We start from the raw sequence: 23,839 nt of genomic DNA, 5'->3' as shown, positions 1-23,839 counted from the left end.
GTTCAATTTCCGTTTCCACAGTGGTGCTACTTTGGTAGACGGTTGCACGGTTTTTTGGCGATTTACGTTGGCGCAATTGTTGGCGGGATTTTTACAATCGTCAGCCATCTTGAAAAACGCTGTTTTTACGCATAGTAAAGTATTCGAAACTTAAAAAAAATAAATATCGTTAAAAGTAATGGATTAATTTTTTGTTGAAAATGTCGTTTTTTAAGATGGCAGGCAAGTGTAAATAAATACATTCACTATGAGTATAAAATACTAAAGTAAGGCTATTATTACTTTCATATAGCAAAAAAGAGAATAAAAACACCGCTATAAAAACATTGTGCCAACGTTTAATTAGATTAAAATATTACTGAAATTGAATATCGCATTAAAAACCATCCTACCAACATTTAAAAGAAATAGAATATTATTAAATTCAAATACTTTAAAATACGTTATATAAAATATAATTAACATTAAAACATATGTGACAATAATTATCTCAGCAATTTTTGAAAACAGTGTATTAATTTTTTTAACAAAAATTGAAGTATACTATTATAAAATAAAATAAAAATATGTACTTACTTTTTTTGAGTGCTCTTGTTTATTGATAAGTACCACAAAAAAAAATAGAAATCATAATTGAATCGACTCTTTTAACCATCTTCATCTGTTATCCACATATCTCGCACTTCATTGAAGAAGCAATTAGCGAGGTTTCCTCCAAAAATTCAAAATAAATTTCCTCTGGCGCTATTAACAATTTATGAATAAATCTTTGATTAGGAAAGACAGGTTGCCCAAAATAAGGTCTCAAAGGGCAATTTTTTTTATTCCAATACCAATAATTCTTGGTAATTACCAATAACAACATTCATCTTCGAAACGGAGATATCCATTCCATTTGAAATCTGAGGAATTCGAAGAGATGAATAATAAAATTTTAAAATGGCGCGGTAATGCACAAATATTCGGTAACCAATCAGGGAGCTGATTACATCACGCATAGAATTAAAATTATTTAAATAATCATTCATAATAAAATCATTTTTAAAACAAATGCAAAATTAAATTGTATTTTAATATTTAACAGCCATAAATAATGTTTAAAGCATTAGATGAAATTTATAGATATTAATAAAACCAATTACTTTTTAAGTAAGGTGACGTCATTGATTACATCATCTACAACATAAAATTATATAAAATATTATAAACAACAAAATTTTTATTTCAATAAAAATGTAAAATTAAATTGATTTTTAATATTTAGAAGCCATAAATAATATTTAAAACACGGAAGTTATGCATAATAAAACGCATTATTTTTTTAATAAAATGAAAACAAAGTATCGGTTACCATAAATAACTTATCCAGCAATGGGTTTACCATAAGTTGTATTACTCGCCAAAATCCGTGGAACCGTCTACCAAAGTAGCACCTTCACAGTTTTCAAATATGTATGTAAATTTTAATGATATTGAAAGTTTGATGGTAATCCTTATACTTCGGTTGACAAATTTATTGAAATCTTTGAAGATGTATCTAATTTGTTAAAACTAAATGAATTACAGAAACTGAGATTCGCCAAAAGATCTTTAACTGGTAAAGCAAAATTATTTATTGAAAGTGAAACGAAAATTAATTCGTGGAATGCACTTAAGGCTTTATTAGTAAATGAATATGGTGTTAAGCATAACTCTGCTCAGTTACATGAATTATAATCAAAACGTAAAATGCAGGAAAAAGAATCCCTATATGAATATTTTTTGGTAATTAAAACTATGTGTTCTAAAGGTAATATTGAAAACGCCGCTTTATTTGAATATGTTATTAATGGTATAAACGATTCTACATTTAATAAAGCTATTCTTTATGGTTGTAAAACTTTGGCAGAATTTCAGGAAAAACTTAAGATATATGAAAAAATTAAATTAGATAATGATAAAAACAAATCCGTTACGCCTAATTCTAAAACCAGAAGCGACAGTTTTGAAAGTAAAATAAAAACAAACATTCGTTGTTATAACTGCGGAAATCTTAGTCACGCGGAGAATTTCTGCAAAAATAAGAGCAAGGGAAAAAGTGCTTTCGTTGTAATTTATTTGGACACGTACCGCAGAATGTACAAAAAATAAGGAGAAAATAAAAGATCTTGCCAGAATGAATCATATGTTTGTAAAGAAGCAGTTAAATGATATGCATAAAATTGTATCGATAGATAATGTAGAAGTAAAAGCTCTTATTGATACAGGAAGTGATATAAATATAGTATCGGAAAATATGTATAAAGTAATTGATTCACCTAATATTAATTCTTCCGATTTGATTCTAGTAGGCTTTGGTAATAATAAAGTAAAACCTATTGGTTATTTTAAAGGTTCCATACAAATCGATGATTGTGAAATTAAATCAAATATTTATGTTGTGTCTCAGGCAACAATGAAAGAAAATGTCGTTATTGGCAATGAGTTGCTTTCGCATGTGGAAATTATTATAAACAAGAATGGCATACCTATGAAAATATTAAAAGATGAATATTTATCGAATTTAATGTATATAAGTGTTGATCAAAAAGATGAGTTAGATAATTGTTCTGATATTAATGAAGCATGTAAGTCCCTGAAAATCATATTCCCAATAAAACTGAAAATCCTATAGAAGAAACAGATGCTGTTGAAGATGAATTAAAAGAAGAGGAACCTCAGGAAGAAAAATGTGATGTTAAATGTAGATAAAGAACATTGCAAAATGTAGACGAAGGGAAGAACTCCATTCCTAAAGGAAGAAGAAAAACCCCACTTAAGAATGTTCAGCAAGTCAAAAAGAATAATGAAAGAATTAATGAATCCAAAAAACTCACTTCAGAGCCAAAGTGTTCTAGAAAAAGAAAGAATTCAGAATCTGAGAAACTAATTGAATATAATGCTGGTGAAATAGAAATATCAACAGTAAGAAAGAGTAAACAGCAAGAGAAACTTCCAGCTAGAGAACTGGATCCTGGTATGTCTGAAAAACTTAAAGGAACACAAGCCAAAAGAAAATCTACTAATACTGAAATGAATGTTATTTTAAAAGATGACCAACCTATTTCTTTGATACCCAGACGTTTACCAATTATAGGTAAAGAACAACATAAGCAGGAAAAAACTATTTTACAAATGGATTTGGATGCTCCTGAACAACAAGTTAGATCTTAGGAAAGAAAAGTTTCCGTATCAGAACAGACTGTAGAAATATTACAGAAACAACTATCAGAAGCAAAGAATGAAGTACAAGCTGCAAAATGTCAGGTGAGAACCGAAGATAAAATCCTGTCTGAGAAAGAAAAAGAAGTTCAACATATTAAACTGAAAACTCTAGAAAAGCTACCTTTTGAAAAGGATCGCAAGAGAAAAATTACGGAGAAGAGATTATTTGCTAAACAAGCAGAATTGGAAAGGAAAATGTGTATCACTCATGAAGAATTTCGTCAGTTGCGAGAAATTCTTAATGCTGATGATTGGGAACATTATGGAGACCTATGTGGTGCTGATGCTGTTCCAACACCATCTAGCGCGACTTCAACATCCACTTACAAATCAACTAAACATAAGACAACGTCATATAAGAGGCGTAAATCTTTCCTTGAAGAATCTTCTGTCCCCAAAAGAAGATTTTCTAAAGCAATATCAGCTGTTAATTTTATATCTGGAGTAAGCAAACAGAATGCTTCTAATTTTCAAGCAGATTCTGATTATACGTCTGGAAACAAACAGAAAGAAAACATTAAAGATATTGACGTAGAAATTCAAAATAGCTTTGAAATTTATCGAGAAGAGCTCCGAAAAAATGCGAAAAAACAAATGTTTAAGGTACAAGAAGAAAATAAGAAAACATTTAACTTTCGAAGACGTTCTTCAAAATGTTATGAAATTAATGATTTAGTAGCAATCAAAAGAACGCAATTTGGACTAAACTTCAAATTAAAATCAAAGTATTTAGGCCCGTATAAGATTATCAAAGTAAAGAATAATGACACTTATGATGTAAAAGAAGAAGATCGTGAAGGACCCATTAAAACAACTGCATGCACTGAGTACGAAAAACCATGGACTCAAGCAGAAGATGTAATAAAATCATACTGATTATGAGGTTTTAACCTGGAGTGATACAACTGATAACCGAACTGTGATTTTTCACCTAATAATGACTTTTATTTCAGTTAATGCTATTTTTAAGATGAAATGAACGTTCCCAAAAATGTTAAAGACTGAAGATATTTTTCGATTTAGATGAAGATTTCTGAAAAATAGAAGGGACTGCTGACGATGTTATTGTTGCAAAGATGAAGGACAATTAATATGTTTCATTTCAATTTTGTCCTTCACACAATCTTCCCCTCTCCCTTCGTATTTCTTTTCATGTTTCGGCTTATTCTTGATGATGGTTCTTTTACCGAAGACAACGATGATGCAAGATGACCAATGATTTATGATGTCAAGAGTAGAATAATGTCGTCGAGGTTGACGCATAGCAGGAAGGCTGAATGTGGGAGTTTAAATCCATAGCTTAATAGTTTTCCTCGCGAGCTGTCTAAATTTTAGCTGCTGACTGCACGAGTGAAATTGATAGAATTCTCACCACTTTGTTTTAGGAGAGGAGATGTAAGATGATATAGATGTTGTTTTATAGATGTAAGATGATATGAATGCTCTATTAATAGATGTAAGACGTTATAGTTGTCATGTTAATAGATGTAAGATGTTATAGATATCGCGGTAATAGATAAACGATGTTATAGATGTTGTATTAATAGATGAACTGTATTATAGATGTATTAATGTTTTATTAAATGTGTTTTGTTTGAACATGAATTGTGATTTCGAAACTAAAGAACCCACATATTGGTTCCCAAAAGTCAAATGGAAATCGAATTAAAATTTTTTGCAACATTTTTAACTATGAAAAAAAGTATAAAGATGATTGTACAGAACGATTTTACAAAATGCCTTTACAGTAAAAAAAATTACATTACTGGTGGGAGATAGTAATTACTTTAGTTTTAATGTGAAATTAAAGCTTCAATATCCGGTTTAATCTGTGTTATTGCAATCAGTCCCGCGCCGACAATAGGTGCAAGGTCGTGCGGCGCGCGACGGCGCTGAGTCCAAAAGGCGCCGGGCAATCATCAAAACAAGCAGTTCGTCTCTCTGCCTGTCTGAACAAGAAAATTCTAGATCACTGCCTGGACTTGTGTCCTGACAGCTTCGGTTTCTTGGGTATATAATCAGTCTTCACGGTGACTAGAACCATCGTTTATACGGTGGTAGGCGCGGGCTTGGCAGGGAAACTACTGGTACTGTCGTGTCCGTTGCCTTGGATGTGGGGGTGCTCTCATGTAGATATTAACGTAATTGTGACGAACCTGCATTTATCCATGGCGGCCCGTAGAGCAATCACAAAACATCCGATGGTTCAGCTTTTCTAATGCTATTTATTATTCGTTATATTTACATATTTACAACTGTCCTATTGTTAGGTGGACTACCTTCACAGAAATCATGTTGCCTAATCAAACGACATTTCGTTTCTACTTACATGCATTACGCTACTGCCAAGCAGCGCCCTCTACTTCTCTCTTTACAACACTCCTCACCTGTGAACTCTTTAAGTTCACACAAACCGAATACAAAATAAACCAGTATTTCTAAATCAAACACAACATTTGAATACTCTATAAACTACATCAAATTACAAATAACAATTAAGTAATATTTAAACACGTTAAATCAACTTATAAAGTAATTACTAAATAAGAAACATTATACTAAATCAAAATTCGCAATAATTATATAAACTAAACTACATTTAACAACAATCAATAAAGATACTCAGAAGATGATATATGTGCAAACAATAAATCAGATTATTACACTGTAACTCTTTACTACTAATTATGCACTTCAAGGTTGTACAGCAATTGTACTGGTCTCTTTAGATTACCTGTTTGAGTTTTAATGAGACACGAGCGAACCTGACCATCTCTGCCAGGATAAGTTTCTATTATCTTACATAGTGTCCACAAATTCCTAGGTAAACGGTCGTCATGTACAAGAACTACGTCATTAACATTAAAGTGACCAGACACTTTAGTAGGTGGACATAAATTCACAGATCTTAGAGAAAGCAAGTAATCCTTCCTCCACCTATTCCAAAAGTGGTTTAACAAGGTTTGTTGATGTTTATACCTTTTGATCAAGGAATGTCTAGACCCAATTAAGTCTTCTCTGCACACTCTTGTAACTGGAAGAGAAAGTAAACGTTTACCAATTAAAAAATGAGCAGGAGTTAGCGGTGAGGGTTCTGAAGGGTCATTGTAGACATACGTTATGGGTCTTGAATTAATTATGGCTTCGATTTCTACGAAGACTGTTTCTAGCTCATTCAAAGAGAGACTAGAACGTCCAACTATTTTCCTTAAACAAGTTTTGATCGTTCTAAAATGCCTTTCCCAGAACCCTCCCCACCATGCTCCTTTTTCCACAATAAACTTCCATGTTATACCGTGGGAAGAAAACAAATTTTGCACAGATGGATGTTGAATACACTTCCAAATTTTTCGCAAATCGAGATCAGCACATTTGAATGTCTTGGCATTGTCAGAATATATCGTTGAGCACAATCCACGACGAGAAATAAACCTGCGAAACGCAAGCATGAAATTCTCCACGCTCATAGAAGGGACAAGTTCTAGATGTAAAGCTCGAGTTGTAGCACATGTAAACAAAAGCAGATAATGTTTATTCTTGCTGTCTTTTGTAAAAAAGGGACCAGCATAATCCAGCCCTTTTACAGAAAATGGAGATGATTGAAGAACACGATCAGGTGGTAAAGGAGCGGTTTCCTGTGTACCGGCCCGCACCTTGTATCGTTTACACAAAAAGCACTTACTTAACGTGGACTTGACGAATTGGCGTCCTTTTATGATCCAAAACTTTTCTCTAATATCGGCTAAGGTAGCTTCGACTCCAGCATGAAACAATTTGTTATGAGACTCAAAAATTACTAGTTCACTGTATCTATCTTTATAAGGTAACAGCCATGGGTGTTTTTCTTCGAAAGCAAAGTCTGAGAATTGAAGTCTGCCCTTTAAACGCAGAAGACCATGGGTATCCAATTCTGGGTTAAGTGAATAAATCGACGATGTCTTTTCTAAGCATTTTCCACTTGATAGACCTAGAATCTCCCTCGCAAAGTATTTTCGCTGTGTAACTTTTACCCAATAGAGTTCAGCTCGTGAAATCTCAACAGAGCTTAATGGACCTTTGACTTTCGCTGAATTTCGTTTTATATTGTTGGTAAACCGCATAACATAAGCCGTAATTCGATACACCTTCAGCAGCCTACTGAATCGCGTTAACTGTAGTAATGCCGAAGATTCTACGTCTTGAACAGAAACATGAAGAGATGTTTGCACCCTTGCTTCGTTCTGAACGCTCTCCTCGTCGATGTTGGTCTGTTGATTTACTGGCCAAACACTTTCAGGTTGAGACAGCCAGCTAGGTCCCTGTAACCAAAGGGAACTTCTCACAAGATTAAAGGCACTTTCTCCTCGAGATAAAAGGTCAGCAGGGTTTTCACTCCCACTGCAGTGAAACCAGCATTCAGGATCCGTGAGAGACTGAATATCAGAAACTCGGTTTGATACAAAGGGTTTCCAATTTCTTGCACATCCCTTTATCCAGTAGATAGTTATTTGGCTATCACTCCAAAGAAACTTTTGATGACACAGTTCAGGAAACAGCTTTGTCAAATACATAGACAATTTGGCGGCTACTAAAGCAGCCATCAACTCCAAACGAGGTAAAGTCATAGTCTTGAGTGGAGCTACGCGACCCTTTGCGGTAATGAAACTGGTGCAAATAATGTTTTCTGAATCAAGGTATCTAAAGTATGCTACTGCGCCGTACGCTTTAGGGCTAGCGTCAGCAAATACATGAAGACTAACATTAGATTTTTCACTACTACCAAAATATTTTCTCGGAAGAGAAAACTCCTCCAACACCTTTAATTCAGCTTGCCAGCGACTCCAGTCCTTAATTATTTCTAATGGAATGGTATCATCCCAGTCCACACCTAATGTCCACATTTTTTGTAACAGAATTTTCATTTTCATCACAAAGGATTGAAACACACCAATTGGATCGTAAACTTTGGCCACCCTTTTGAGAATAGTCCTTTTTGTGACCTCAGCACTGTCATGGGATAAATTTCCTAAAAATTCGCAATTCAACTTGATCTTATCTGCTTCAGAGTTCCAGATCATGCCCAAAAATTTTGACTCTTTAGCTGGTTCTATGTTATAACCTTTTCCAATCCACCAGGAATTAAGTTCCTCGGAATTTGACCTTAATTTTCTCAAATTCATCTCAGCGTCTTTAAAAATCTTAACCGCGTCTGAGGATAATCGACATGCATCTTCAATAGTGTCTGCACCGTAGTATAAATCGTCTACATATAATGAGGAATCTAACATTTCATAACTTTCTGGATTTGTGCTTTTATATTTTTTAATGTGGAATTTTATCGTCATCGCTAAAATTGCTGGACTACAACAAAGACCGAATGGAAGACGTTTAAACCTTAAAACTTTATATTTTTCCTCATTATTCCCTACCCAAAGAAATTTTAAATATTCCCTATCCTTTTCTAAGATTCCTATCATTAAAAAGGCCTTAGCTAAATCTCCGTTGAAAGCAATTTCATATTTCCGAAATTTTAAAATTATGTCCAAAACCACGGGGATCAAACTAGGTCCAATGTCTAAAAAATCATTTAAGGACTTTACACCTTTAGTTCTAGAAGAGCTCGCGTCGTAAACAATCCTACAACTTGTGGTTTCCTTAGGTTTTATTATTTCCCTGTGCGTCATAAAATACGATGCCTCCGTTATTTCCTGTGAACACTTCTCAACTATACCCTCCTTCATTTGCTCTTCAATTACTGATTTATACTGCTGATAAATCTCAGGATTTCTAATAAGTCTATTTTTAAGACTTTCAAATCGTCTTAATGCGACTCCGAAATTATTTTCTAATTGCCCTGCTTCTGATTTCCATAATAAACTGACATAATATCTATTACCTTCTACCCGTATTTCCTTTTCAAAGCTCTGAATCATTTCTCTCACCTCGTTAGAAATCGCTGAGTCATCGGTAAGGCCCATCAAATCTAAAGTCCATAACGATCTTAATGAATCAGTTACGCAAGAAGAAAGGTTTACTATTGCCGTGTTTTGAGATACTACTTCGCTCTCTTTATCTTGAAGGGCAACTGGGACCCATCCAAACATAGTAGAAATCGCATAAATTTCCTTTCCTAATTGAATCTTTTCCCCCCTTACCATCTTCCAGTAATAATCCACACCTATTAGAATTCCAACGCTTCTTTTACATAAACAAGCGATTCGCAATCCGCACTCATTCATCATTTTTAGTGTTTGTTTTGACGGCGTGGTCATATGCGCATCCGTAATGGCGTCAGTGACGAGACAGCTGATTTTTATTTTGTTCTTTTGCTTCGCATCCGAAACACAGAATTCCACAACCTTATATGTTTTAGGTACTGCGTATTTCATTCCGAAAGAATAAATAGACAATGTTTCTTCTCCAACAAATTTTAAGTTTAATTTCTTAACTACACTAATATGAACAAAACTTCGTGTAGCACCACAATCGAAAATTAAATTAGTTAACTCTGACTTTCCCTCATAATTAGCTAACACTGAACAGGTTTGCAATAAAGCATTTTTCTTCAATGATTTATCACAAGGAACAACAGAAAGCGTGTGTTCTTTCGGGGAGTTTTGTGTTTCATCTACTGAATTGTCTCGCGAGCTTTCGCACAATTCTTTTATGTTTTGATTTGAAGCCGTTCGTGCTTTGTTACGATTTGAACTACTCGTACAGACTCGTGATGCGACTTAAACCCGCATTTTAAGCAGTTAGTTTTATTTCTGCACGATTTCCAAATGTGATATTTTCGAAAACAAATAAAGCATCTATTTTCAGTACGTAACTTACACAATTTTTCTTTAATGCTTTTATCACAAGAAAATGAATTATGGGACTTTTCGCAGAAGATGCATGCACGATTATCAACAGCATTGAAACTGGCAGCCGTAGGTACATTTCTGTGATTTTTTTAATAATCAGACTTAGCATGTTCGAAACGTGGAGGCAAGGTATTTCATTTATCTCGCGTCAATAAACTCGACGCTTCACGACATTCAATTTCTCGCTTTATGAAGTCCAACAAGTCTGAATCATTAATTTCTTCATTTGGGATTTTCCTTCGATTAAATTCCAGAACGAATTCTTCTGGAATAGCTTTTAACAAAACAGGTATTAATAACTGACCAAATGAACCTTTCGTAACTCCTTGCGCTTCCAAATTCCGAACTGCAATTTCGATTTCATCATATAACCTACGTAAAGCTTTAATATTATTTGAATTCCTTACTGGTTCTAAATTTAACAGTTTGTTCATGAATTGACTAATTATTATTTCTTTTTTCCCGAATCTATCCTTTAAAGTTTTTATACTCTCATCGTAATTTTTTGCATTTAATTCTAATGAAGATACTACATTACTCGCGGCACCTGTAAGTAATGTTTTCAAGTATGCGAATTTTTCGATCTTACTAAGACTTTCGTTTTTGTCTATAGTGCTTTCGTAACTGTTCCAAAACTCCGTAAATTTTTCAGGATCACCTGAATATTTCTCTAAAACTAGTTTTGGAAGTTTTACCGTACTTTGTACATTTTGCAGTCTAACCAAGTTTTGTTCAGGATCTTTAATACTTATTTTATCCTCTTCCAACATTCGATTAATTCGTTTAATAGCTCGAGAACATTTTTCCTGATATTCCTCAGAACTAACTACATCCGCTTCTAGAGAATCTATCTCAATTACGGAATGAATTGCCTTTTCTAATTCTTTCAAATTACTTTTCTTTTCTATTAATAATTCAAGCACTTCGCATAATTCATCTGTATCTTTCTTTGCTAAGCTATCCTCGACTTTCTTTAGTAGTTTAGATACTACCGTTCTCAATGCGGTTCTCTTTCGTTTTAATCTATCTAGTTCTGCCATTATTTCGCGTTAATACACAAATGTACCCAAGACTGCAAATTATCAAAATTCAAATCAAACAAGTTCAAAATTTAATAATAATCATGCTCTTACCTAGGGCATGGTCTGGACACATACTTCCCCGTGAAGTTCACTTTAACAAATCCAAACATTGCCGTAAGATGCACCATTGTGACGAACCTGCATTTATCCATGGCGGCCCGTAGAGCAATCACAAAACATCCGATGGTTCAGCTTTTCTAATGCTATTTATTATTCGTTATATTTACATATTTACAACTGTCCTATTGTTAGGTGGACTACCTTCACAGAAATCATGTTGCCTAATCAAACGACATTTCGTTTCTACTTACATGCATTACGCTACTGCCAAGCAGCGCCCTCTACTTCTCTCTTTATAACAGGCCTGTACGGGAGGGGCTGGCTCCCCACTCAGTTCTCGGCGATGGATGGTGGCTATGAACATGAGAAGTCCCCGCGGGCTGATCGGTGGGTGTGGCGCCCCTCCGTACAGTCTCCGAGTGTGGAGAGCTATTAACATGTAAGGCGTCTCAAAGAAGCAGGCCAGGGAATGGATGTTCCACTCTTGGTGTTCATGTCTTATTTGAACGCCCCTCCGGGGTCGACTCAGGTAAAACTTGGGAAGTTATTGATTAAGATCTGTACCTAGGCAGTCTCAGCCACGAGTGTTTGAATTCAGTCTCCACAAGACTGAAGTCATCGCTAACGACGGCTGTTTCAGGCTCGTCAGAGACCGTATGATATTGTCTTGTCCGTTCCATTGGTTGTGGTGAAGCTATATAGCCAAATATTCATGGGAGTCCGAGGCGAAACACCCCCATGGATGGAGTTGGCGAATTCAGCGAGCCTTTAAACTGCTTGAAGGTTCCAGTGGGTGCCTGGAACCTCAAAACTGCGTATTCCTATCCTTCTTTGGTTTCCTGGGGGCGCCTAAAGCTGAAATCTGTATACCATGATGTAGTATTAGCAGGCCGAATTGGTGGGCCGGTCTGCCTGACAGTGTTTAAGTGTCCGGGGTTGGGGCCCCTGTTCATGTCAGATGTTTTTACCATCCCTCCATAACGGGGAGCTCGAATGTGAGTTGCTGAGTATTCTTGTCGACTCAGCTTAGTCTCAGCTCATCGGCTTGAATCGGTTAGCGGCCTCTTGGATCGCCTCTAGGGGCTGGGACGTTTAACTGTGTTAAGGGAGCCTGGAACTTGCCAGGTCTGAGTGCCCCTTTCTCCTAGTACACTGTCTTATTTGACCGAAAGTTACAATCAGCGCAGGAGTTCGCCTCTGGTGTTCTCTTCTGTCTTATTTAAACGTGAAAAGACTTGATTCCGCTTATGTAAGGGTAGACGCGTTCGACCAATTGCTTAATCCTTATTTTGTGTCTACTGTTGCAATCGTAGTAATTTGTGCAACATTTATCTTTTTGTGATTGCTTGTTGTTATTGTTTTTCTACATAAAAAAAAAAAAGTACAGTTACGTATTATGTTAAACTTAAGTTAAATTTTTAATTCGGAAAAGCGACGATTTGAGTATAATAACTCGAAAACTGTTTGCCTCACATGTTTGAACCATTGTTCTATTCTTGGCCGCGTAAATTACTAATATCTAAAGCATTTTCGTCTAAAGTCTTTAATAAGAATGTTGTCCGTATCTGTTGTAATACAAAATACTAAAAACCTTTCTTCAATGCTTATGTCCGTATTTTCTAAATTAAGATACCTCATACAAATTGATATCTGCTCTTGATGGCTGGCAACAGGGTTACAATCAAGTAAAATAGAAAAATGCTTTGCCTGTTTGACTTTATTTAAAATAATTTGCTTTATATTATTCCCTAATAAGCTAATTGTTTTATTTTGAATTTTATCTTCAAGGTAATGAAACATATGTTTTTTAGTTTGAATATTATTAATTTATACAGGCATGATAGGGTCAACTTTTTTTTCTATGCACTTTAAACAATTATTATTTCTTTCGAATAATTTGTTACTGGAACTACAGAAGTTTTTTTTGGCTAAAAACTGAATGATAACTCTTTCAATAACATCGCGTCAATGTTTAGTCTCTTTTTTAACCCTCCGAGCGTTACGGGTTTTTTCAGGAAACGACGTAAAAATAATCGTGTTTTCTTACCAGGTCTGTCGCAAAAGCGGCAAACATTTTTACTCAAACTGCTTCAAAAGCGGGCCTCCCTTACCATGTGTATATAATTAAGCTAATTCTCCCCTTCGTTGAATTTAGCGAGTGAAATTAGTTTTTCTCCCTATGGTATCTTCGTCACGAGACTGGTTGCTAAAATAGTATTTTATCTCCTATTTGGCTACTTTATAATTTGCACACTAACACATATACTATATATTACTCGTACCTTAAATCAAGATATGTGCCGAATACAGAAAGTTAGTCAATATACATCAGTAAGAGAAACTACGTAAAATGCTTTAAATTTCCAGTTTTTTTAAGGAATTGCTTCGATAACGGTGAAAAATTAATCTTGCATTTTTTTATCCTTATTTTCTGAGGAAATACTTTTTAATATACAAAGGGAATTTGTGAGAATTTTTTCCTCTCGTGTTCCAATTTTTCGAATACAAATTATTCGCAACTTATTTTAGTATTATGTTTATATTTAATTTTCAAATATTATAAGTTTATTCCAGTTGAAAGTGTTAGATTTAAATAATTCTTTAGATTGCATCATAAATTTATTAGTAGTTAGTTATTTATGACACCGTTTTGACTTGTGAGAAATAAATAAAGTATTGTAATCGCGAAACATTTCGATTTTCATATTTCAAAGGAAATTTCCATTTTGAATAGTTCCATCATGACGTTTACACGTACCTATGTCGCATAACTTAACATAAAATGTTGAAATTTTATATTTGGGACTTATGACTAGTTTTAGCGCGATGTATGTCCGTACGTATGTATGCATGTATATCGCATAACTCAACAGCAGAATAGATGACGTGGCTGATGAATGAGATCAGGCAGTTCGGCTTTTATAGGGTAAAATCACTTTGGGGGTAGAAAACAAGTAAACAGCTTGGACAAAGGAGCTTCTTGAGAAAATAAATGTATTTTCGAGTTACAATGCAATATCCTTGCAATTAGCTATATATGAGTTACAATGCAAGTATTTATATACTACGTGCATTATCGAGATGTTAATAGAAACCAAAAAAAAAAAAAATTCTTTGTAGCAAAATTGTTAACGATATTATTTCTCCAAGACATTTACGCAGGTGTGTATTCTTTTCATGAATGATGAAAAATAATTAAGACACAATAACACGCCGAATAAATACTAATTCAGAAGTCAAACAACAAAAATCAGCGTTAATTTACAAAACTTTCACAGGACTAGTTTCGATGGTTTTACCGAACCATCATCTTCAGCTGCAAAACCGCAAATGAACAAGATAGGAAATAATGTTTAGATAAGATAAGAAAGAATGGACAAGAATAAGCAAGTGGCGCCATCTGTTGGCGAAACCAGAACTAAAACATAATTTCTCTAAAAGCCGAAGGCAAATTTGGATTGGAATTAGGATCGTTAACTAGAACAGAAAGATTTTTATGAATGTGAAATGCCTCTAGAAAATCCAGTTCTCCAATGGAAGATGTTTTTTGAATAATTTTGGCAGCAGAAAAATTGAAAGTGTGATTTTCGGACCAACAATGTTGAGCAACAGAAGACTTCTGTGTTTCCTTTTTTCTAACATATGCCTCATGTTCTTTGACGCGAAATTTTAAGGCTCTCTTAGTTTGGCCAATGTAAATTAAACCGCACTGGCAAGGAATCCTATAAATACCCCAGGAATTCATATCCGGAATGGGGTCCTTGAGTATAGAAGTTGGAATTTTATTGATGGGAGAGTAAACAACCCGAAAGTTAAATTTCTGCAAAATATGTGCAACTTTATAGCTAATTGATGGAAAGAAGGGAATGACAACAGAATTTTTATAATCTCCTAAAATAAGAGTGTGGCTTTTAGTGTGTTGAGATGAGAATTTTTTAACTGCTTGATTAATAATGTTGGGTGAAAAGCCCCTGTCAAAAAAAAAAAAAATAAGTCAACAGTTTTTCGAGCAGATGCTCCAAATTATACAGCTTTGAAGATTAAGTAATGAAAACATAAAAACTCTTATTTCTGGTTATGTGCTGAAAAAGATATTACCCTTTTCAAAGAAAACACCTAATAGAGGAATCTCCAAGTTGTCTTCAACGTAAATATACCTCCAGGGGGTACTGAACTAAAAGCTTACCACCTTTGCACATTTTCTACTTTACATGGGAGACCATTATTTTTGTGCAAGGACAAAAAAGCATCCGCTATCTATCTTTCTCAGTTCTTTCATTTTGTTAACTATGACGAGAAATGGAGCTGCCGTAAATTCTAAATTTATTGCTTCTTCCAAAGACTCTGATTTCAAGTTGTGTATTTGCCGTCTGTTAGTAATTTAAACTACCCTGGCTTTAAATTCAGAAACATCCTTTCATCAGTAATTACAGTACATATAAACACAATATCATTATTTAAATTCAGACTTTAAAAACTTCATTTATGTTAAACTATGGAAAGCGCAATATATATATATGTAGAATTTGACTTAATTCACAGCATGAGAGCACGAAGTAATATTTAAATGGTTTATTTAATAGGAAGAAATAAAAGTAATTAAGAAAAGTATATAAAGATGAAGTTAACGGTATGCAGGATTAACATAATAATGTAAAGGCATAACATCGAAAGCACAATCTTAAGTTCATAATCTCTTGAAGACGTGTGAGCCGTCTGCTCACGTCTGCCCTCCACTCTCGATCAGGTCTCAGCGCTGTCTGGGATGACTCTTACTGCGCTGAGTGATGCTATACTGATGACGTCATAATCCTGGTATTCTAATTCAGCATTGGACGTTGATGACTCCCACAGCTTCGGCCAGCCTGAAGAGGCATCGTCTTCGATGTCTGTTGAATGGACATCACCATCATGTACCTGCAAAGATAATAATAAAAAAAAAGAGTATCAGGTCCTTAGGCTTTGAGCTGATACAAACATCAAATCAATTTGACCATGGCTTCATATGGTCAGCCGCAGTAGATGTCAAATTTGGTCCTTCATGGCATCCTACTTTTTCGACTTCATATCTGTCATTTGATCTTACAGCTATGATTTTATACGGTCCATGAAACTTAGGTCGTAGTTTCAAACCAGTCCCATATTGAGTTCTCTGAATGGCTACCAAGTCGCCAATCTTGTATAGTTTCGGTTTCTTACGTTTCTTGTTGAATTGTTTTCGATTCTCTTCTTCTATCTTCAAAATGTTGTTTTTAGCATCTTCTCTCATCTCATCACGTTCTTGTATCAATTGTTTTAGATATTCTTCATTCAATATCTCACTAATTCTCAAATCTTCTTTGTTCTTCATTTTCGTGCCTATGAGAAGCTCAAGCGATGAATATTTCGTACTTCTCGTAGTCGTACTGTTGATTATCCTCTGGACATCTGGAACATACTTAAGCCATTTCGTTGAATCTTCATGTGATAATTTTGACAAAACAGGAATCAAAATTCTATGAATTCGCTCAATTTGTCCGTTACCTCTTGGAATACCGGTAGTAATTTTGACATGTTCTATTCCTTCTTCAGTACAATACGCTGAAAATTCTTTCGATGTAAAGGCACTACCTCGATCTGAAATGATTCTGGCTGGATTTCCAAATACAGTCTGTTGTTGCTTCAATTTTGAAATAACTTCTTGCGTAGTTGGTGATTTCACTGGATAGAACCAAGTAAATTTCGTAAAAGCGTCGACAACAGTTAGAATGTGTTGGTATCTCTTGTTCGTCGATGGAAGAGGTCCAATAAAGTCGATATGATACGTACTCAAGGGAACGTTTTCTTTTGGTACAGGATGAAGAAATCCTTCTGCTTTTCCTTGCTTCTTGTTGTACAGTATACATTCTATACAGTTAGCAATTACTTTTTCAACTTTGCATTTCAGTCTGGGAATATAGAATTCTTGCTCTACGGCATTCACAGTTTTATCTATAGCAAAGTGACCTTTTTTATGTACCTTCTGTATGATTTCGTTCTGTAAGGATTCTGGCACTACTAGAAGATCTTTACCATTTTCAAATTTGTAAAAAATATCATTTCTCACGAAGAATCCATTTTCTTCTCCCTTCTCAACTAAATTCTTGATCAGTTTCACATGTTCATCTTCATTCTGCTGTTGTGCTAACCGAATCTTCTCAGTTACATCGGATGTGTATGATGTTAAAATTAAAGCATTTCTACTTGGAGCATCAGCATGTTTCATTTGGCTTCCTGAACGATGTACAATTTCGTAATCGAATTCTTCAATAAACATTGCCCATCTTGCAATTTTAGGAGTTAAATCTTTCTTATCTAAAGTTTTCTGAAAAGCACTACAATCAGTTACAATTTTGAATTTAGTCCCTAACAAATAGTTTCTAAATTTCTTCAAAGCTTCTATTACTGCAAGGGCTTCTAATTCGTAACTACAGAGTTTCTCTTGCTGCGGTGAAGTCTTCTTACTCATATAATGGATTGGGTGATAATTACCATCATTAGACAATTGGAGTAATACCGCACCAAAACCTTGACTACTAGCATCAGTATGGAGTTCTAATGGATATCCTTGCCTAAATATATGTAGAACAGGTGCCTGAGAGAGAATTTCTTTCAATCTGCAAAAAGCTTCCTGTTGTTCGGAATCGAACTTAAAACCAATACCTTTTCTAAGCAAGTCACTAAGAGGTTTAGCTATTTTAGCATACTGAGGAATGAATTTACGAAAATATCCCGTTAGTCCTAAAAAACTTTGTAGTTGTTTACAGTTACGCGGTTGTGGAAAGTTTCGAACAGCAACGGTTTTGGAAGGCGATGGTCGAATAGTTCCGTTTTCAATTACATGTCCCAAAAATTCAATTTTACGTTTTAAGAATTGGCACTTTTTGAAATTTATTTGTAATCCATATTCCGAAGCAGTTCTGAATACTCTTTCTAATTTGTCTAAGCATTCAACTTCATCATTAGCCGGTATGACTATATCATCCATATAAATAATTAGTACACCTTCATTTAGCAAGTAATATTTAAATGGTTTATTTAATAGGAAGAAATAAAAGTAATTAAGAAAAGTATATAAAGATGAAGTTAACGGTATGCAGGATTAACATAATAATGTAAAGGCATAACATCGAAAGCACAATCTTAAGTTCATAATCTCTTGAAGACGTGTGAGCCGTCTGCTCACGTCTGCCCTCCACTCTCGACCAGGTCTCAGCGCTGTCTGGGATGATTCTTACTGCGCTGGGTGATGCTATACTGATGACGTCATAATCCTGGTATTCTAATTCAGCATTGAACGTTGATGACTCCCACATATATGTATATATATATATATATATATATATAAATTTAAGCAGTTTATTTCGTGAAAATTTATCGCATTTTTCGTAGGAATTATTAAAACTGTTGTGCATGTAAACTATATATATATATATATATGTAAATACACATACAAAACACTGTGTATACATATGGTGATGTATGTTTGTGAGCATGTGTGCGCGTGTATGTTATATTTCCCTATTATATATCATATCAGTATTTTATTGAAATAGTTGTAGACAACATTTAATAAAAAAAAACTGAAAAGTATAGTAAATCTCAAAATGATAATGCAATTATGAAACTGAATATTACATGAAATCGAAAATTTATGTGAAGCAACTATGGAATGAAAATAAATTCTAGTTAGGTTTCACAGCATACAAAATAACACTTTAATCTAACCACTTGAGTAAAACGAATGCCAAGAAAATATCCTGAAAATGTATATCGTGAAAAAAAATCTCCGGAAAATGCCTCACGGAAAATATGCACCTGGTTAAAAATATCGCTAGAATAATAAAGAATGTAAATATTTTTATGAGGTACATATACACATGCACCTTGAAAAATATTTGTAATTTTTATACTTTGTAGAGATATATAGAGGATTCTTTAGTATTAAATATATTTTTCATTTATTTATTACAAAATATTCTTTCTTACTAAAAATATGCTTAATGATTACATCGTTTATATATACTAATTAATTATGAATATTTTTTTATTTTTTTGTTATTTGTGTTTCGTTTCTGAGAATTATTAAAATTCAAGCAATCTGAATTTTACACAAAAATAAATTCTTTCCTTAGTGACAAGTATAACTTTTGCATTAGAAATTATTCATGATAAATGCAATCTTGCTTTTTCGCCAACAGAATGTTTTGGCTTATTTGACTACATCAAAGCATACTAGAGCTGTCTGCCTAAGAGGAGGGTCTCTTCGTGGAGGACTTTTTAAAGGTTAGGTTATTTAATTATGGCAAAGCCTCGAGGGCTATCTGCCTAAGGGGAGGGATGGCTTCGTGGAGGACTTTCTAAGGGAAACTAGCTCGTATACACTTTACACATGGTGAAAACCACGAAAACACCCATGCAGCCAGCCCGTTCACGGGATTCGAACCTCGGACCGAACTACCAGTGTTCAGCGACTTTACCGCTCGGCCGCAGGTGGGCCCCAGTACTTTTTAAAGAAACTGCTCGTATATATGTTATATATGCGGAAAATTATGAAAACGCCCATGCAGCCAGCCCGTTCTCTTAGAATCGAACTTAACTCAGAACTCGGTATTCTGCGACTATTCAGCGACTTTACCGATCGGCTGACAGTGACAGAATGTCTGCTACCTATACATTAATCTACTACATAGGTAGATTTGTTTCCGAGAAAGAGATGCGAAACAGAAAAGATATGCGAATCATATCCATCTCACTGAGATGAATATGATCATTTTCAATGTGCCATTTGGTAGTGCTCTATTTAAATGGTCAACGTGTAAGTTAAGTGGGTGGCCAAATACCAGACAAGACATTTTTTAAAGCATAAAGATAATTAAATGTATTTTAAAAATTGAGTTTCTAATCAAGCTTCGCTATCTAGGAATAAGATATAGCTTGCAGTTAAGTTATATTCTTTCTTAAAAAAAATATTTCTTTTGTTCACCTATTAAAAATAACAATCAGCAGCGTGTGTTTTTGAAAATATCTCTAAATGCAACATAAATACAAGACAGATTTCTTTAGGAAATCCTTTACGAAGACATTTTACCACTTAGGTGGAAAACGTTTTGCTAAATTAAACTCTAAATTTACAAAGGCGATTTTATGAGAAAACAGAAGGAGGAGTCTACATTGGACTAATAATTAGCAAGTTGCTCATCAGTGAAACATGATGGCAATCTTAGATAAAATGAAAATCAGAACGATATTATTGCAAATTCTTCAATAAAGCATCTAACGTATTGCAAATTAAAAATTTAAAAAAGCGTTCTTTATTTTGTGAGTTTATTTGTGAAACTATTTGAGAAATAACCTCGTTTTATCTTGTAATATTGGAAAATATTTTCAGCTGTCATTATCTATCACAAATTAAATATTTTGAAAGTAGATTCATTTTAAGCTGTTTAAAATATTATTTGTGTTCGTGCTTAGGGTGAAGAAATGTTTGTGTGCTGTGTTCATTCATAAGTAATTGTATTTCGTCAGGATTTTGATTTTGCACTTCCCAGTTTTTTATAAAATAACATAAAATTAGCATTTCATGGGGAAAAAAAAAACAGCATTTTTTGTTTATCTTTAATTTAAACAGCAAAGCGATTAGAATTTTTGTTATTTTGGAAAAAGTACTTAGTAAAAAGATGGATTTCGAATTTGAAATGTTTTTGCTATTTGGTTAGTAAATTAATTAATATAATGTAGTATACTACTTAGTTAACTATGTTTTTATTGGGAACCATTTAAGGACATATTATAACGGTGGAAATTACTTTTGTTCTTTTTTAAGTTCCTCTATACATTATAAAATTAACCAATTGATAAAAATTTGCATTATACAATAAGATAAGTACAACACAAAATAACACAACAACAACGATAAATAGCCTTCTTATATAACAGCCCCAACTAAAATTACTAACTAAAAACAACGAACGTGGAGACATTTCTATTATGTAGTAAAGTAAGCTTTAAAATATTTTGGAAGAACTGGTCAGAAATTATGTGAAAGAAAGTGAATCCAATTTTCATTTAAAAAAATTTTCTTATAATGTGTGAGCTTATTTTAAGCCATTTTACCTAGTAATAACAACTTGATATTGTTTCAGATTAAAAATAATGAATGCAATATCATCCATATTTCGAAATGGGCTTATTTAGTTATGCTGTTATAACTACTAATAACTGTTGATGAAACATTTAAACAGCAACATAATTTTCATCTGCTATGCAAGTTTATTTTTGTGTTTATTTTTTAAACAAATATTGAATCGTCGAATGTAAAAAAAAAAAAGCATTAATAAAATCTTTGAATGGCCGTCTTTGAATTTGAGTTTGAACACAGCATATTTAAAACAAGAGACTATTACAAGACTTTGCTAGGATCCTGCTAGCCGCCCAAGACGCTTTGTTAGAAGGAAACAACTGATTGAAAGCATGTGTTCAAATTATCACATCTGTCATTTATCTGTGGAAGAAAAGGTAGGACTTTTGTATGAGTATGTTTCAAAGCTTGTTTTTCCGTTCCCTAAGTACGCCAATCCCCATGGGTGTAATTACACTTTTACGGCAAATCTGAACTACTGCAGTTCTTCCGAAACGGGAAGAGAATATACTTACGATGACATTACTGAATGATCTTAAAGCCATCTGCTATTCTGAACTATTTTGTACTTTCTTTAAAAATACAGAAGGTTATAAGTACAGTTCTTTTGCACATCTACAGTTATTGTTTTCTAATTACTGTCATGTCACATAATTGCAAAAGCATTTAATGTTTATTTAGTCTTTCGCATAATATGTCAAAACAAATTTCTCTTAAGTCATCTGTTTATGGCTGAAGTTGCTATGTGTATTTCTTTAATTTATGCTATGGAAGTTAAAAATACAACGATCAATAAAAAATATAAAAATTCTGCACATGTGAAAATAAAATTATTTTAAAATGCTTGAACACCATCTCCAAAACAAGAGACTAAATTTTAAAAAAATCATGTTTGAGCTAAAATATTAATGTCTTGCAAAATCTTTTCTAACATACGTGACAATTTTCTATAGAGGGACAAGCTTTTTTTCTACTGCTTAGACCTAGAGTACTATTTTTTTACTTCTTACTAAACAATTATAGATCCTTTCCCAGATTTTACTAATCAGGTCTTGCTGGTCTAAGATGTAATACTTTGATAAAGAAATTCTAAAAAGGTTAGCTTTTTTTATTTCAGTAATTCTAAATACTTATAAAAATTCGGACTACTACAAATTAAAAAAAAACTCATCCCATGATTCAAAAAGGTGCTTCAGACCGCTGACGAAGTTTTTAAATTAAAATGAAACTGTATTTGATATGGTAATGAAGTTAAAATATCATTGCACCTGCTTAGACAATATTCAATCTAAGAATGCTACAATTTTAGAGAATTATATGCATTTCAAATAAAAAATAGCACAAATAATTCTTATATATTCAAATTATACACGACTACTGCGTCATTCGCAAACAACATACATTCAAAAAACAATAAAAAATTTTTAAAAAAATCTTACAGGTTTCAGATTTTAAATTACGTCCAAAAGGCCATTTCTTTAACGTTTTGCGTGGTACCTTTATTTATTAAATATCATGTTCTTTGCACTTACACCATAAAATTCAGTTCAATAGCAATGTCGATAATTAATTTTAAAATGAGCATATATTTAGAATTTCCGGTACACAATTCCGCGCGCTAGAGATAAAAAGATTTCCACCTCCGTAGAGTGTTGCTACATCGCAACACTCTACGGGGTTGCTTTGAAATCGTTGAGTTTGTTACTCAAAAATTCGTTAAAGTTTCACAAAATATAAAATAGATAATATCAAATTTGATCTTCCACATGCCCATATTCGTAGGAGGATTACGTCATTCAAACTTGGATGGCCTTTTTTCAAACCTTTTTTTTATCACAATGCCAGAAATATACACACATTTACGCAGATTTTCATTATTTACTTACTTCAAATGTAATGCGGGACTCTAACATTTGGTGGCAACAGTCTGAAAAGTGATTCGCCGTTTATAGTGATTCAACGCAAAATCGCAAAAACGAAAACAGTATTAGTATTTAAAACAATAGTCTCTCAAGGACTATTGTTTTAAATACTAATACGCCCCTTTGAACTAATAAATAAAAATATGAAAGTTTTCAGATTTTAAACTACGTCCAAAGGAGCGTTTTTAACGTTTTGTGTGTTACCTCATTAAATATCATGTTCTACGTACTCAAGCCCACCAGCGGCCGAGCGGTAAAGACGCTGAACACTGGTAGTTCGGTCTGAGGTTCGAATCCCGCGAACGGGCTGGCTGCATGGGCGTTTTCGTGGTTTTCCTCATGTGTAACGTGTATACGAGCCAGTTTCCCTTAGAAAGTCCTCCACGAAAGGCATCCCTCCCTTTAGGCAGATAGCCCTCGTGTGCTTTGCCATAATTAAATACAAACAAACAAACAAAATCTACGTACTCAAACCACAAAGTTCAGTTCAACAGCAATATCTCAAAATTATTTTAAAATGAGGGTATC

The 23,839-nt window shown here is 33.8% G+C and overlaps 1 long non-coding RNA gene across 2 annotated transcripts in view; it reads right to left on the bottom strand.

Annotated features, from left to right (window-relative positions):
- Positions 1-23,839, bottom strand: part of LOC146997549 (uncharacterized) — a 121,338-nt gene that overhangs the window by 71,579 nt on the left and 25,920 nt on the right. The window lies entirely within an intron of this gene.

Source organism: Stegodyphus dumicola, chromosome 4, assembly GCF_044657685.1.
Source record: "Stegodyphus dumicola isolate Sdum_Otavi_A_Nest chromosome 4, ASM4465768v1".
NCBI lineage: Eukaryota > Metazoa > Arthropoda > Arachnida > Araneae > Eresidae > Stegodyphus > Stegodyphus dumicola.
Note: the sequence above shows the minus strand (reverse complement) of the source record. Positions and strands in the feature narration are given on the sequence as shown.